The 16562-nt window shown below is 37.9% G+C and overlaps 1 protein-coding gene across 3 annotated transcripts in view; it reads left to right on the forward strand.

Annotated features, from left to right (window-relative positions):
* Positions 1–12931: 12931 nt before the first annotated feature.
* The window catches only part of A1CF (APOBEC1 complementation factor), a 76325-nt gene continuing 72694 nt past the window's right edge, over positions 12932–16562 (forward strand). For all 3 annotated transcript variants that reach the window (XM_082674050.1, XM_082674051.1, XM_082674052.1), the window contains exon 1: positions 12932–13019. The gene's annotated coding sequence lies outside the window, so the exon portion shown is untranslated. The remainder of the gene's footprint in view (positions 13020–16562) is intronic.

Raw genomic sequence — 16562 nt, forward strand, 5'->3', positions numbered from 1 at the left:
ACATATGTCTCAATTGCAATATTCAGGGCTGCCCATGTCCATCAAGTCAGGCAATCTGGGGTTCAAGTTCTTGCCTACTGCTGTGTGACTTTGGTCAAGTTACTTCTCTGAGTTTAGTTCTTCCATCCATAAAACAGGGGATAGTAATGCCTCCTTTTCAGAATTATTTTGAAGTTTACAAATGATGTATGTAATGTGCCTCAGACACAGTGTCTGACACATTCATTTACTCATTCGTTCCTGTATTTAGCCATTCAATATTCATTGAGCACTTACTACATTCCAGTCAACTTCTAAACACCAAGGACACAGTGGCAAACAAACTCAATAAGACATATACCTTGCCCTCATAAAGTTTATAATTTTGTGAGGAAACTGCATTAAATCAACAAATCATAAAAGTATGTGTAAAGTTACAACTGTGAAAAGTGTACCTGGACACAGCAGCTAACTGAAAGATAGCCCAATGGCCAAAGTTGGAACAGTTTGAGCAAGAGAAGAAAGTACTGTTAGATTACAACCCAAAGGGTGAAATAAATATCCATGGTTCCACACTGATAAATAAGCAAGCAAAAAAGCAAGCAAACAGGGGAGAACTGCCAGATCTCCCGTGCAGAAGAATTCCAGAGATTATGTAGGTCCTCTACTCTAAAGGAGGGGGGACGCAGCTCCCTATTCCTTCAGTGGGGCCTGTGCGTAGTGAGTCTCTGCCCAAGAGTACAGTATGGAAAGGGGAAAATAAAGGGTAACTTTGCAGCAGAGAAAGCTGACAAACACTGCTTCAGCCAGGGGTTCAAGGTCAACATCAACAGTCCTAAGTCATGTTGATAGTATGTACCCTTGATATGATATGATTAAAACAGCACTTTACCTCTGTGCTCTTCCCCAAATCTATAACTCCAGTCTCATCATGACAAAAACACAGATAAAACCCAACTAAGGGATGACCTACAACTCACTTGATCAGTATGCCTCAAGACTGTCAAGGTCACCCAAAACAAGGAAAGTCTGTGAAACTGTCACTGCCAAGAAGCACTTAAGGAGGCATGATGGCTCAATGCAATAGATCTTGGATGAGAACCTGTGACAGGGGGAGGATATTAGGTAAAAATTAAGGAAATCTGAATAAAGCATGTAGTTTAGTTAGAAATACTGTGTCCATATTGGTTTATTAGTTGTAGCACATGTACGGTACTATTATATGATGTTAATAATAGGGAAAACTGGATGCTGGGTATGTGGGAACTAAGCACTGTCTTCACAATTTTTCTGTAAATTTAAAACTGTCCTAAAAATAAAGTTTATTTAAAAAATAGTTATTTTAAAAATCTAGAATGTACTGTTCTAAACTTTAATAAACATGTTTTCACAAACTTTAAAAAGTGTTCCTAAACAGAAGCATATGGAACTAATAGAGCAGGCGATTGCTAGATTTGATTTCCAACTTCTGGATTTACACGTGTGTATATAACAGTTTCCTTGAGGCAGTATTGGAAGAGCTGGGTTTGGACTCATTAAACAGTAGCTAATTTTTTTTTCTGATAAACTTTTCTGGTTTAATTAAAAAAAAAAGATCTCTGCCTCCTATTAGAAATCTACTCTATTGGAGTCACTGATTTGAGTTAGGCTACCCAAGGGCCTTTGCCTGGGAGAGGGGATAAGATCCCTAAGTGTGATTGTTTCACCCAAGAAGTCAAGATGCTGCCATTACTCCATCAACCTAAGGAGGAAACTAACATGTCTCAGATGCTCGTGTGCTCAGCACGTAACAAGCTTTTTAAACAGAACCAATCTCACTTACTCTTCACAGCACTTCTGAAGTGTGACAACTCCCATTTTACAGATGAGGAAACTAAGGCTCAGAAAGTATGTGGCCAGACCTGCCAGAGCTCAGACTCATTAAACTGAAATCTTTCTGTCTCCCTGTTTTTTCTGTACAACCCAAAATAACTACCCTAATGAGATGAAACATTTTTAAAGGCCTGTCCTAGTCACAGTTATATGGGGATGCAGAAATTTCACAAAATGGTGAAAATGTCCATCTACTTCCATACTAAAAATTAAAAAAGAACAAAAAACAAAACTCCTTGGCGTAAAGTCAGCAGTCAGATGTTTGAACTCAAAGGACCTCAGCAAAGTAGGTCTTGCTGAATTAAATGTGCCTTTAATTGGTGTTTTGGTTGAATGTCCCTTTTGCAGCAAAGGGATCACAATAAATGCCATTAACATGGAACTCATTTTCCAACTGAGTGAACAGAACTGGCTGAGGTTGTAAAGTTTGGTTGGTCTCTTTTCAGCGGTTCTCCGCTGTGTGAAGTTAATGGGGTAGAAGTAATTTGTGTGGCCAGGTCAAAATATTGCCAGCAACAAAATCCAGAAATATTGGAGCTGGCCAAAGCAAACACAACCTGGGATGCGTTTTATACCTTCCTCTCCAATTCTCTCACCCCAGGATTCAGGCATAAATAGTGCTACCTTGAACACCAAGCATGCATTTTAATTATGCTTTGATGCAAACTGAATATACTGTGGGCCCTTCTACTTTCTCTCATATTTCTGTCAAATAACAATATAAAGGAACTCTTACCTTTCTCCTTTAGTAGGAAATCTTTCTGGATGGCGAACTCATGATATCATTGGAACTCATGTTCTACTTCAATAACCTATAGCTAACACCCACTGCCTCCTTAGAGTATGCCTGACGATGGGTTAAGCACTTTACATAACTATAGTGAGTAATCCCCCAAATACCTCATTTTAAATGGAAGGAAACTAAGCACCAAGAATTTAAATAATTTTACCAAGATTTCACAGGTAGTGAGTGGGGGAGCTACAATGTACATAAGCAGGAAATCAAGCTTGAGAGCCTGAAAGCTTCATCACCGCACCATCTCACCAGGCACTACTACTCAGCCATGCCAGCCAGTGAATTCCAGAACTGACCTCCTAACTCTAACTTAGAACAAAGCTTTAAAGTTGGATTTCAAGTTTGGGAGCTGTTATCCTAGGTCTTGATGTTCTACACTCTACACTCAACCTTCTGCCAGCCTTGCAGAGGTCACTTCTTTCCTCAATGACAGAAAAAGAAGGGAAGTCAGTGCTTAAAGGGTGTGGATGATAAACCAGCTGGTGAAGGCAACACCCCTCTTCAAAGCCTGCTTTACAGAGTAACTGCCATTCCTAAGATGGGAACAAAATTTAAAGTGAACCCTCCCAGGCTTCTCTTTTCTTGACCCAACTACATTCCAATATGTCAAATTCAGTTTTGCTAAGCATCTCCTTACCGACCAATTTAGCATACTCTTTACAACAGTAGTATACAGATTTCACTTTTAAAATAATTAGTATTCAAAATAATACCTAAATATATTCTTATTGTTGAAATTCCAATAATACTGAAGTGAGCATTCTTAGTTGCCCAAGATTTCTTTTTTATAGTAGCCTATTCTTTTTTTTTTTAATAAATGTTAATTCCTATCAAATATCTGAAGATAATAATTCTTGGACATGCTATGTTCTGAATTTGTTGCTTATGTATCACAGATCTGCCTTTCCTCAAATGCTTATAGACCTTGATTGTTCATTTCTAATTTTATCATCCCTTTTTGATAATTATCAAATTCCTACCGTAGGTTTTATAGTAGCCTGCCTCTGGCAAGTGGCTGTGTGTGTGTGTGTGTGTGTGTGTGTGTGTCCACAGAGAGACAGACAGAATTTAAGGTATTGGCTTATGTAATTCAGTCCTGGAAGTTTGGCAAGTCCAAAATCTGCAGGGTAGGCTAGCAGGCTGGAGACACAGGGAACAGTTGCATTTCAAACCCAAAGGCAGTCTGCTGACAGAATTCCATCTACCTTGGGGAAGGTCTTTTTCTCTTAAAGCTCCAACTGATTAAATTAGGCTTACCCACACTATGGAGGGTAATCTGCTTTATTCAAAGTCTACTGATTTGAATGTTAATCTTATCTAAAGAATACCTCCACAGAAACATCTAAAATAATGTTTCACCAAATATCTGGGTACTATACCCTAGCCACGTTGACACATAAAATTAATCACCACAAAAGCTCCTAATTGGATGTAAATTTTCAAGTGAGGAAACAGATTCAGAGACATGAAATTGTCTCCACAGCTATTAAGTTATATGACAATATACCCCTCTAGACAAAAGCCCCATGAGAACAGACACCATGCCTGCTGGCTCCAGTAAGTCCCACATCAAGCATGATCCAAATGTTCAATGAACGTTGTTCCTTTAGGTGCAATCCTATAGACTAGACTTCTTGAAAAACTTCTTGTGACGGAAAAGACTAGTTGCTCACCTCAGTTCTGCCTACATAGTAAAAGAACACTGTTCTTATTTGGGATGGGCTTGAAAGAATAATTCCTCCAACTAGGATCCAGATGAGGCCATTTGACCAAATTTTCGCCAGTAAGATACAAGCAGAAGTGTTGAGTGGGATTTTGGGGAGAATTTCCCTAAAGAGAGGAGGTACGACTTCTAAACCCCTTTCTGTACGCTGCATTCTGGATTTTAGAAGTGATGACCCTCTTGGGACTTCCCTGGTGGCACAGTGGTTAAGAATCCGCCTGCCAACACAGGGGACACGGGTTTGAGCCCTGTTCCGGGAAGATCCCACATGCCGCGGAGCAACTAAGCCCGTGCACCACAACTACTGAGCCTGCGTGCCACAACTACTGAAGCCCGTGCTCCGCAACAAGAGAAGCCACCGCAATGAGAAGCCCGTGCACCACAACGAAGAGTAGCTCCTGCTGGCTGCAACTAGAGAAAGCCCGCGCACAGCAACGAAGACTCAACGCAGCCAATAAATAAATAAATAATGTTCCTTTGGGAAAAAAGTGTGATGACCAGCTTAATCAGGATCCAGGTGTGTGAAGATGAGGGTCACGACATAGCTGAGGGCTGGAAGAAACCCAGGTCCCTGAGAAAATCTTATAGCTACCCTGCCAGCTTGCACTGCCTCCTTTGGACTTATTTTACATAAGAAATAAACTTCTATCTTCTTTAAATCACTGCTATTTTGGGTTTCCTATTATATGAATCCAAACCTAATTCAGATATAGGTAATTTCTACTAAAAGACCTAGAAATGTGGATAGAATATAACACACTGATATAAATGTATAAAAACAGTAAGAAAACAAAAAATTGGCAGAACCTGATTATTAGTAGCCAAGTGGAGTGGATCCTTGCAACCAGGTGGGAACCTTGGACCTGAAATAAGCATAGTATCAGCATTGGTACTGAGTCCCTTCATAAAGCCAGGACTCTTGAATGTAACCACGCCATCCAAAACAAAATGTAGCCTGGAAGATATTTGCCCACCGGCAAAGGAAAATTAAAATGGAATTTGTCTCAATCTTAGATCTAAATGAGATAAAATTTCTCTAATGTTTATAACCTAATATATCCTTACGCAGGTTTTAAGGTACACACACAGACACACACCGATGATTTGTGTCTGTATATGCGTGTGTGTCTGTGTGTGTATATATGTATTGCATAGTATCATAAATACCAAGCTAAAACATTAATTTAGAAAAGTGTCCCCCAGAGGAAGCAAATGCAAAACCTCTCTGGAGGGATACAACCCCGTTGGCAAACTCAGGCGGTCCAGAATTCCTACATATAAAAGCACATATGAAATATAACCTCTCTATTAAATAACTTATATACTATATATAACAATCTAAAAATGACAAAACTACAAGGACATAAGACATCTTAAAAGAGAGTTAACAAAAACAACAAAAAGAACTGGACATGAATTGCTTCATAGATAGACCTGTAATCATATACAGACTATAAATGAATGTGTTTATCATGATTCACAAAATAAAAGATGGAACTGAAAAAAAAGAAAAATAATAATGCACAGCTCTGTTAAAAAAACAAATAGAACTTCTAAGATATATATATGCACATATACATATGTATATGTGCATATATATATACATACACACGTACATATGTATATATGTGTTTGGCGAAGTTTAAAAACTCAGTGGATACATTAAGATGAATAAAACATAAGATTACACAGTGTTGAGAAGGAAATTAATGAACTGAAAGGTGTATTTGAAGAAATTACCAAAATATATCTAATCATAGTTATAAAGAGAAAGATTAGAGAGAATGGGTTCAGGGGCAACATTTGAAGAAACGATGATCAAGAATTTTATAGAAGTGATGAAAGACTTAGATCTTTAGATTCAGGAAGCAGAAGTCTTCTCAAGCAGTCTAAATAAAAACACCGATTTGTTAGTGGGAGAACCAGGGTAAGAACACTAATCTGGATGGATTAGGGTGTGGTAGAACGAGACCTGGAGCTGAGACAGGAATTTACCATGTGCCAGCCATAGTACAAACACAAAGCTCATTTAATTCTAACAAAATATTATAAATTAGAGATTACCAATCCTATTTTACAAATGAGAAAAAATTAATGTTCAAAGACATTAGGAAACTTTCTAAGGCCACTCAGTGAGTAAACGGCAAAAGCCTGTATGCTTTGCTCCACCCCTGCACTGTTTCCTGGTATAACACCACTGTGCACAAAACATTTAACCTCTTATTATCCCATCTTTTCTTCTTCAAAACAGAGGAAATTGCCCTCCTGCCTTAATCGTTCCCCAGAGTTGCTATGAAGATAAAACATACATACATATAAGATCTTACTTCCTACAGTGATCTACGATTCTCAAAGCACGAGTACACTGTTTACTCCACATTGTAAATGCATGGAGTAACCACGCGGATGGCCTCGGACCCTCTGACAGGAAACACCAGTTTTCAGAGCAGTACATTTGAGACCACACGGAATCACAGTTGTCTGTTCACTGGTATCATGGAAGGAGGATGGTTAACCCTTAAGGCTCCTTTTAAAACTAATATAAAATTAATAGGTAAATATATGCTATGAATTTGGCTTTGGACTAAGCTCTTTCCATGCCTTCTCTCCTTTGCGTCTCATAGGAACTCTGAGGTAGGTTTTACCATGATCCCTATTACCAGATGTGAAAACAGAGGCTCTGAGAGGTTAGAAGACTTGCCTGAGGGTAGGTAGCTACTGTGATTAATGGAGATGACAACCCAAGCAACTGGACTGCAAAACCCATGCTATTAAACATTTCACTCTACCGCCTCCTAATCTGATATGGTTCTTGAGAAGACACATTAGAAGTGTTTTGGAAACTACAAAGTGCATTTGAAATGTAAGTTTCCATTTTGTATAAACCACAATGAACACAAATTAGCAATTAGGCCCATTGATCAGCAGCTTCAGTTATGTTTGAAAAGTTAACGTTCTCTTCCTAACCAGCTCGCCATTAATTTCAGCTTTCTTTCACCATTTGAAAATGTATTAATGCAAATAATTAGCATTTTATTATTCCATTTTTGTTATTCTTAACCCCAATGTTATTCTAGTATTTAAGAAAATCAGAAAAAAATGTCCTTTTGGGTTCATTGATAAATGTTTTTCTACTTGGATGTGGAAAACCTAGATTTGCTAAATTGGCCAGATCTAGTTTTACTGGAAAAAAATTCAAGATGCTGCCCAAGTTGCCATATATTACTTCTCAGATGCTTTGTGAACCTGAAGAATTTAGTGTATCAACTGGTGATAAGGAGTGGTACATTTGATGAAAGAAGGAAAAAATATTATTAATATGCCATAATTATCTTGTCTGGGACGTGTGTGTGTTTGTGTGTATGTGTTGTGTGCACATACACACGTGTATGTGCGTTTTAACTTTGCATCCCCCAGGATGTCTCCTACCTTTTGAAGAGAAGATCTTTTTTGTCAAAACTTAGTAAAATTAACTCAAGGAAATAGGTAATGTCATGATCATTAGGAGAGAGATTATATAATAAATTCCTCTCAAGAAGTGATCTAAGAGCTTAGAAGCAATTTTTCTGTGACAATTATTTTCTTTATAGTAAAGAAAATAGAGCAAAGCACATTAGGCACATTAAAAACCCAATGATCAAAAAAAAAAAACCCCAAAACCCAATGATCAGTATTTTCTAATATCAATAAAGGAAAACACCAGATTACCAACTGGCTTTCTTGTTCTAAAACTGTTCTTTTACCAAAAAATCCATATTTGCTTTTGCTTTGGGGTTGAACTAAATAATATTGCTTTAAAAAAGCAATATGATCTTTGTAAACTATAATTTCAAGAACATTCATTTCAACACAGGAATGACTATGGAAAGGAGCAAGGATTCAAAAGTGGGAGATACTCAATTCACGTTTAAAGGACAGGGTCAGGGTAGCCTCCCACTTGCTGCTATGATTTTTAGATTTAGCCTACACTTTAGATAAATTCTCAAGTACCCATTTAATCCTACAATTATGTGATATGGAAAATACTGTTCAAGTATGTCAGGAGAACCAAATGCAATTTCCTAAAGCACAAAGCAAAGAGAGGGGTGGGTAGGTGTGTGTGGGTGTGTGCGTGTGTGTATGTGTGTGTGTGTTTTAATCAGTTCAACACTAGATGGCTCTAGTTACAAAACCAATAACTTGTCAAAAGTCGAAAATCCTGGGATGTGGCATTAAAGAACAGATGGATTCTAACCCACTGAATCAAACTCTGCTTTCTTCCAAAGTCTAGCAGGCATTAAGAATAGCAACAGGCTTTAAGGTTGAAATGTTATGAATCTAAAAGAGCAGGCTTAAAATCCTAGAAGACCTTATTTCACAGTTAAATTAAAACAAGAAGTTGCATTGACGTAGCCTTGAGGATGTAGATTTCATTTGCCCTGCAATCATTCTACTCTGTACTCTATGGTACTCTACTATTTTCAAATCATTTTCACATATACTTTGACCGTCTCAATAATCAGTGAGGTAGATAAGGCAGGTAGAGGTTTGCCTCATTAAAGGCAGGAACACAGACTCAGACAAGGGGCAGAAATTTGCTCAGGGTCAAGCAGCTCTTGAGTGATAGCATTAGCCCTGGATTCCTCAGGTACCAGCTCCAGGCTCAAAGCTCTTTCTCCATAATAGAGACGGAAAAAGAATTAGGCTTGTGCCCTAGGTAACGTGTCCAACATGGCCCTTTCATTATCTAGAATGCTCTCTTCTAGGGAAGTAACACACACCCACCCACCCATCAAACATCCAAAATGAATTTTGAATTCCTAAGAAATTGAAAACACTGAAGAAATCTTTTATTGATATAGGAGAGGAAGGATCATGGCTGGGAAGGAAGCTTCTTACACTTGGTAACCTTTGCCTTTAAATTATAGTTTAAGTTTTTTAAAGCTTTCATTTTACCTGAGCCAGCAACTATCAATGAATTTTGCCTAAGTATACCAGCTCTGTTAGGTGGCAAAGTCAGCCCAATATTAAAAGCAAGATTAGTTAAAATCCACAAGCCAAAGAGAACATGACTGATGAGAGCTCCCATTTAATGAGCAGCTACTATGATCCACTTTGCAAACCTCTTCCTCCAAATTCTATTCTTTCTCACTCCAATGCCACCACCCTAATCTTCACCACCATCTAGTCTGTTAGATGCTTTGCCTCCCTCAAATCCAAACCACTAACTCTTATTTGAACATATACATGAATAAAATAATTCTAAAACAAGCATATTTTGATCTTAAAAAAGATAAACTAATATATATCAATTATACCTCAATTTTTAAAATAAGGAGAGGGGCAGACAATGTCATCTCATGACAATTTATTCTCAACTCTACACCCAAAATATACACAAATAGATCATGTGACTCACCTTCTTAGAACCCTTCAGTGACTACCCATGGTGCCCCAGGATAATGTTGGAATTCTGTATCACCACATACATGGCCCTCTAGGGGTCACTTTCTGCCACTTTCTCCCTCTTGCCGCTCACAACTGGCTTTCTACCAGTTCAAACTCATTCAAACTCAGGGCGTCCACATGTGCTATTTCTACCTACTCGAATGCCCACCCTCCCACTCACACATCTCTCAGGTCTCAGTTTAAATATCTGGTGTTCTGGAAGCCTTTCCTTACTCCCACACAGTCCCACACTAGGTTAGGTTCCTGTATTGTTGTTGTTTCTGTTTGTTTCTTTTTTTTAACATGATTATCACAATAAGTGATATCAGTGAATATTCATCATCTCATATAGATACAAAATTAAATAGAAAATTTTCTCGCGATGACAACTCAGGATTCACTCACTTAACGACTTTCATATATTACAGCAGTGTTAATTATATTTATCATGTTGTACATTCCATCCCTAGTACTTATATGTAACTGGAAGTCTGTACCTTTTGACTGCCTTCCTCCAATTTACCCACCCCCACCACTAATAACACAAATCTGTTCTCTCTTTCTATGAGTTTGTTTGTTTTTGAAGTATAATTGTAGGTCCCTGTGTTTCATGCCCTGCTTAGCATCCTATACTTCTCCCTCATAATACTTATAACTAAGTTAGTCACTGGTGAGGGGGGAGGGGAACTGGCTTAACGCATATACCCTGTATCTGGTTGGTTAACCATGGAACACCTAAAGACTAACAATATTTTGTGAGCATTTAAAATTGTGCTCCACAATAAAATAAAATTTACATCATAACCAGTACACACATGCACATACATGTAACTGAAACAAAAGTTTCAGGAATACTATATACCCTTTCTAGAAGCAATTCGCTTGATATTTTCTATTCTATTCTAGTTTTAGTATGTTGGATATGACCCAGTATATTGATTTTACACCCTACTTATAAATTCAACTCTCATTTTAAATAATTACCCATCTACACTTAGCAGATAGTAAGTCCTCAGGTAACTGAAGAATAAACAAATGAAACAATATTTACCAACCACTGTTTAAACCGAATTTGTTTCCTTGTTTACACTGTATTAACAGTTTATTTGATTATTGCTTTGTCTCTCCTAGGATAATGAGGCCCCAAGAGGACTAACCTAGGTCTATATTTACGAAGTAAAAGCAAGCCTTGCCATTCTAGGTACAGTTATTTCCCTTGATTAGACTGATGAGATCAAGGTCATGAACTTGATCTCATTCTGATCATTTGGTTTCTCTTTGTCCCAAGGCCACAGATTGCCTCCCTAAGTAAGTAACCTTAGGAAAGAGAGAGGCTGATCCACTATTTTTCTTTTTATTGCTGATCAGCACATCCCTATCACTGCAACAAATATGGCTTAGAAAATAAAAAGGAAAAAACTTTCCAGCAATATCTTAACAATACCACCAAATCCATTATTGCCTTTGGCTCTTATGAATAATATATGAATTGTCTTACCTGAATTGTCAGATCTAAGGGCTATTTTAACTTATTTCCAAACATTTTGGTTTAACGTGATTATAATCCTGCCCTGATAAAGTCAGGACAGCTCAAATACGAAACCGATATATTTTTAAATAGCCAGTTAACATAATGCCTTCTTTTACCATCGTATTTTGCTGTTCCACTAGATACCCTCAAAACCCTGGCTTTTTTTGCTTCATCTCTACTACTCGCCATCCAGGCATCTACCATACCAAACAACCAACAATAATCCTCCCAAGACTGACAGTCTTACAATATCAACAGTTCTCTGCAGGACCAGATGAACTCAAGGAAAGAATTCCCCACACATTGGGGAACCAAACGAGCCCAGACTGAGCTTTCACTAGGAAAAATCAATAAAACTGCTTGGTGAGGGGGGTCCACTCCCAAGGAGGTTGTAGAGGGATGCGTCCCTCAGAGAGCTGTCTAGCTGGGAGGGGCATGATGCTTCCCTCAGGTCTCACTCCAGGGGCAAAATTTCAGGGCAAAACAATTGTTCTGGGAGTGTTTTTGTTAAACCTTGTCAGGCCTTGCTTTGGAAAAAGCTTAGGAAAATCAAGGCTTCCTTGTGTTTGAGAACTGAAAACTGTGGACAGAACTAGCATTCTGACAGTATACTTTATTTTCCCAGATGTGCGCAGTCGACTTATCTTCCTCTATGTCCATATTATGGAACGATTGTTTGTAAAAACAAACAAACAAAAGCACAGAATGAACAAGTACTTCTGTTAATAGTTGGTTCCTAGAAAATCAGACTCCTCTTATTAGAACTGAAGCCAAGTGTGCCCTTTAATTTTAGCGCGGGGACCTGTAGTTTATAAATCCTTACAATTTGCTCAAAATTAGGAGAGTTTTAGTTCTTTTTTTTTTTTTTTTAAGTGGGCTTTATGACCCTTAGAAATTTCCTCTATAGACTGCAGCTCTTCTCAGAGAACTGAGAACGTAGAGTTTATATCTTTGGAAATAACATTTTCCTATTCTTCAAGAAATGAACAAGTAATGAACAATAGCTTTGGCTCTCATATAACCTCAGTACATGGCTGATTATGACGGCTCCCTCTTAAAATCTGAATGAGCAGCCTGTATAAAAAGAAGCGTGCTTTCCCCAACCTGATCTGACCCTATTTATTTGGTTACATAAATGCTTTTTGTATTTTATTTTGGTAAGCCTGCATTTATCTACATACTTGACCTAAAACTCCACACTTTATTCCATGTAATACACTGACATAGGAAGTGTGGAGGGAAAAAAAAAAGGAAACATTCTCCTAAATTACCATAGGGTTAATATCATTTTGGCATAGCAGAAAACAAGGGAGCCGATATAAAGAAAAGCTTAGTTACCCAAATTGCAGTGAGTTCTACTTTTTAAAATATATATCACTTAAAACGGCATCAAGATAATATTCACATTAATGATTCTTAATGCAAAATTCATTTTAATATGGTAAACAAATGACAACAGTAGTTTTGTAGATTCTGCTTGGGTTGTAGTGACCCAATTATCTGGTCAAAGGGCTGCATGGATGCAAGAGACAGGGTGAGTTAAAGTTTAACTCCCAGGAATTGTAAACCAAACCTAAAGCCACTGAACCTTTGGAGTTTGATATGATGATTAGAGCATACCCAGAGTGACACGTTGAATTCGCCATAATCAAGGAAACCTTTTCCGGGTGGGGATCTCTGAAATCACTCAGGTATTGTCCATGTGTTTTGCTTTTTCTATTTCAACTGTGTGAAACTGTGCGGTGTGGATCAGTGGGAATGCAGTGAAAACAGTTTTTACCCTCTTCCACTATAGAGCTGAATTCAGAGATTTTTCTAGTCTGTTTTTATACTAATGAAGCCACCTGAAAACAAAAGAAAATTAGAATGATCGTGTAATGTCAAAATGAGACGGCAGCTGTTTTTGCTCCTTGATTTAATCAATGTCTGAGGGTTAAAAAAAATGGAGATTTATCACTTTGGGTATAAGAGTAAGGCTAACGTTTCTGAGAAATGTATTTAGCAATAGCCGGACAGCTCGGAGAGTTGTGGTTGACTGACTCTCCTGGTCCTCAGATCCCAGGAAGCGTAAAAGTATAATTAAGAAGAGAAATAGTATTAACATCACTGACAGATTCTGAGTTCTCTGTATAGGTCATAATTTCTACCATACTTTAGACTTCACATATTCAATTATCTTCTTTCCTCTCCTCCTTTATCCTGCACCACCACCGAAAACACACACACACACACACACACACACACACACACACACACACACACACACAGTCATGAACAATGATTGGTTTGAGTATATTAAATCTCAACCTTGAGATGGCTAATTATTAGATCTTTTCCTTTCAGGATGGTTTGGGCAACTGTGCTGCGGTGGATATATTTCACATGATCATTTTGTTCACTCCAACAAGATGATTCACAATCAGACTATAATGGTATTTTACCTAAAAAAAAGAAATCAATCAGGGCACTTACCAGGAATATTCCATTCCTCCCAGAAATCTCTTAAATACTCTGATTGTGATAGTTTTGTTCTATGATTACCAAAGTAAGTTCCAAGGAGAATGGGTTCCCAAACAAGTTTCTTTACCATGGGACTTCTTAGATGTGTATTGTGTACCTCCAAGAAGATGACTAACACACCATCATTTGTGCATTGTGCAGGATTAGTGTTCTGCAAAACGTGCATTGGCAAATTTAACTCTAGTTGTATACAGTTTAAGATCATCAAAGATGTGCTGGTCTGGTCTGAAACATTCTTTTTTATTAATATGTGCTGAGATGCATACAGTAGGAGCATAATAGGTCTGGAAACAAAAGTGAAATCACTAACTTGTCAAAGCACTGAGGCCTTCCCCTGCTAAATACAGGTAACAGATAATGACTTACAGGTTCATTTTTAAGGGCAATATTTTCTGGAATAGTATTGATACTGCCCATTAGAGACAGTTCTCATATTTTACTATTTATAAATACAATTTATTATTTATCAAGTGTAAGGGAAGGAGAAAGATAGTTGTCAAGAAAAAAGAAATTAGTTGTTATGGGCAAACATAAAATGACATAGTGGATATGAAAACACTGAATATTTGGTTATTATTTCCAATTGGGCTAATACAAAGTTGCTTTTGTGTCTTTTCAAATATAGCATTTCCTACACTGTATTCAGTGGACATTAATATATGTGGCTCAGAAAGAGGGATTCTATTGTCCAGTAAGTTGAGGAAATGGTGGTTGGACAAGTTAAAGCAGGTCTTGTTACTACATGAGTATTTTGAATAATAATAATAACAGACGTTTATGACACATATTGCCAAGTGCACTTCTAAGCGCTTTCCATGCGTTTATCTCAAGTTATTCTTAGAAGAGTCATATAAGGTAGATACTATCATAACATTTTTCAAAACAAGAAAGCTGAGGCACAAGTAAGTTACCTAATGGGCTGAACATCACCCAGTTAGGAGGTGGCGGAGCCAAGTTCCCCAGCCAAGTGGTCTGACTCCAGAGCCCAAGCATAGAACCATGAGACCGTCCTCACAATGACTGGAGGTTTACTCTGTGTGTAAATACATTCATTCATCTTGAATACCTAGGAGAGCAGGCAACGTTCTGTTTCCTAAGCTTAATTTACAACAGAACATCTTCTTTCAGTAACATTTATTAACATCTCTCAGAAATGGTATTCCTCAGACTACAGACTAAGACAGAACAAATCACTTTTATAGCCCGTGTCCAGCCTTCATAACAACCGGAATTGACTGAAACCGTCACTATTGAAATCATCACGATTGAAAACCTCTTAGGTACCTGAGAGCCTAACCATCTTTCGTCAGACAGGACCATGCCTATCTTAGAGACTTTCCAAATTAATTATAGACAGAACACTGGACTTTTCTCCTGACAGAGCTGGGTTGGACTGCTTGTTCACAAACTCCCTAGGTTTGTGACCCTGGGCATGATATTCAGCTTCCCTAAATCTCGGATTCCTCAAAGGTAAAATGGGGGCAAAATCTGTCCTGCAGAATTTAGTAAAGATTAAATGAGACGATAAAGCAAAATAGTTAAGCACAGTCCCTGGTACACAGGAGGAATTCAGCAAAACTCTCTTCCCTTTCCGTTTCCCTGTTGGTAAAGACCTCCAGAAAAGTCTCCTAAAACTTTCCAAACTTACCTATTAGCTCCTCTTTGTCAAAACAATGCTACTATCATTTAAATAAAAAGCTGTATGTAAACAATGAAGTTTTTTGATGAGTCACAAAGTGAAACCCCATTCCATTTATTCAGAAAATAAGACAACTTATCATTCTCTTTTATTCTAAAAAAAAGAATTTTTTCACTGAAACCCACAGGACACCCTGTCACAGTGTGTGTTCATTTCATCACACAGCCAGTTGATATTAAAAATCTGTTTCAATAACAATCTTTTAAAATACTGTCATCCTACAGAAACCTGGGCAGTATGGGTAGTACGCTGGGTACTATTGCACAATGGTTTTCATTACCTTATGTGTCTCTAAATGACTCAGTAAGTTCAAACAAGATGGTATTGATCCACAGAGGATAAACACCATTTTATCTTATTCATGGAAACAGTAACCAGGCTCTTCTAAAGTGCAGTCGTAACAGTCCAAACTCCCCCAGGGAAAGCATCTAGAAAAGGAGCAGCACGACTACAGTGACATTCTGTATTAGAAATCTAAATCCCATCTGCTCCTTGGCCTGATAAAGTAAAATCCAGGCAGTAATTAACAAATATTTACTGCTGATTCGATCAGAAAAGCTGGTTTATCTCTTTATTCCATCAAACCTAACCCAACTAGGTTATCAGCATTAAGAACTATTTCAAATTTTTATTTTAATAAATTAGAATTTTGTGATGAATGTTTTTGATGGATCCAAATGAAAAATTAAAATATTTCTCTTTGTAAAAATAGTTGTCTTGGGCTTCCCTGGTGGCGCAGTGGTTGAGAGTCCGCCTGCCGATGCAGGGGACACGGGTTCGTGCCGCGGTCCGGGAAGATCCCACATGCCGCAGAGCGGCTGGGCCCGTGAGCCATGGCCGCTGAGCCTGCGCGTTCGGAGCCTGTGCTCCGCAACGGGAGAGGCCACAGCAGTGAGAGGCCTGCGTACCGCAAAAAAAAAAAAAAAAAAAAAAAAAAAAATAGTTGTCTTGACTAAAACATACTGGTATCTTAAGCTCTCAGATTTGATTTTCTTTTAAAGATATACACTAAACT

The sequence above is a fragment of the Grampus griseus genome, assembly GCF_964374135.1.
Source record: "Grampus griseus genome assembly, chromosome: 16".
Classification (NCBI taxonomy): Eukaryota; Metazoa; Chordata; class Mammalia; order Artiodactyla; family Delphinidae; genus Grampus; species Grampus griseus.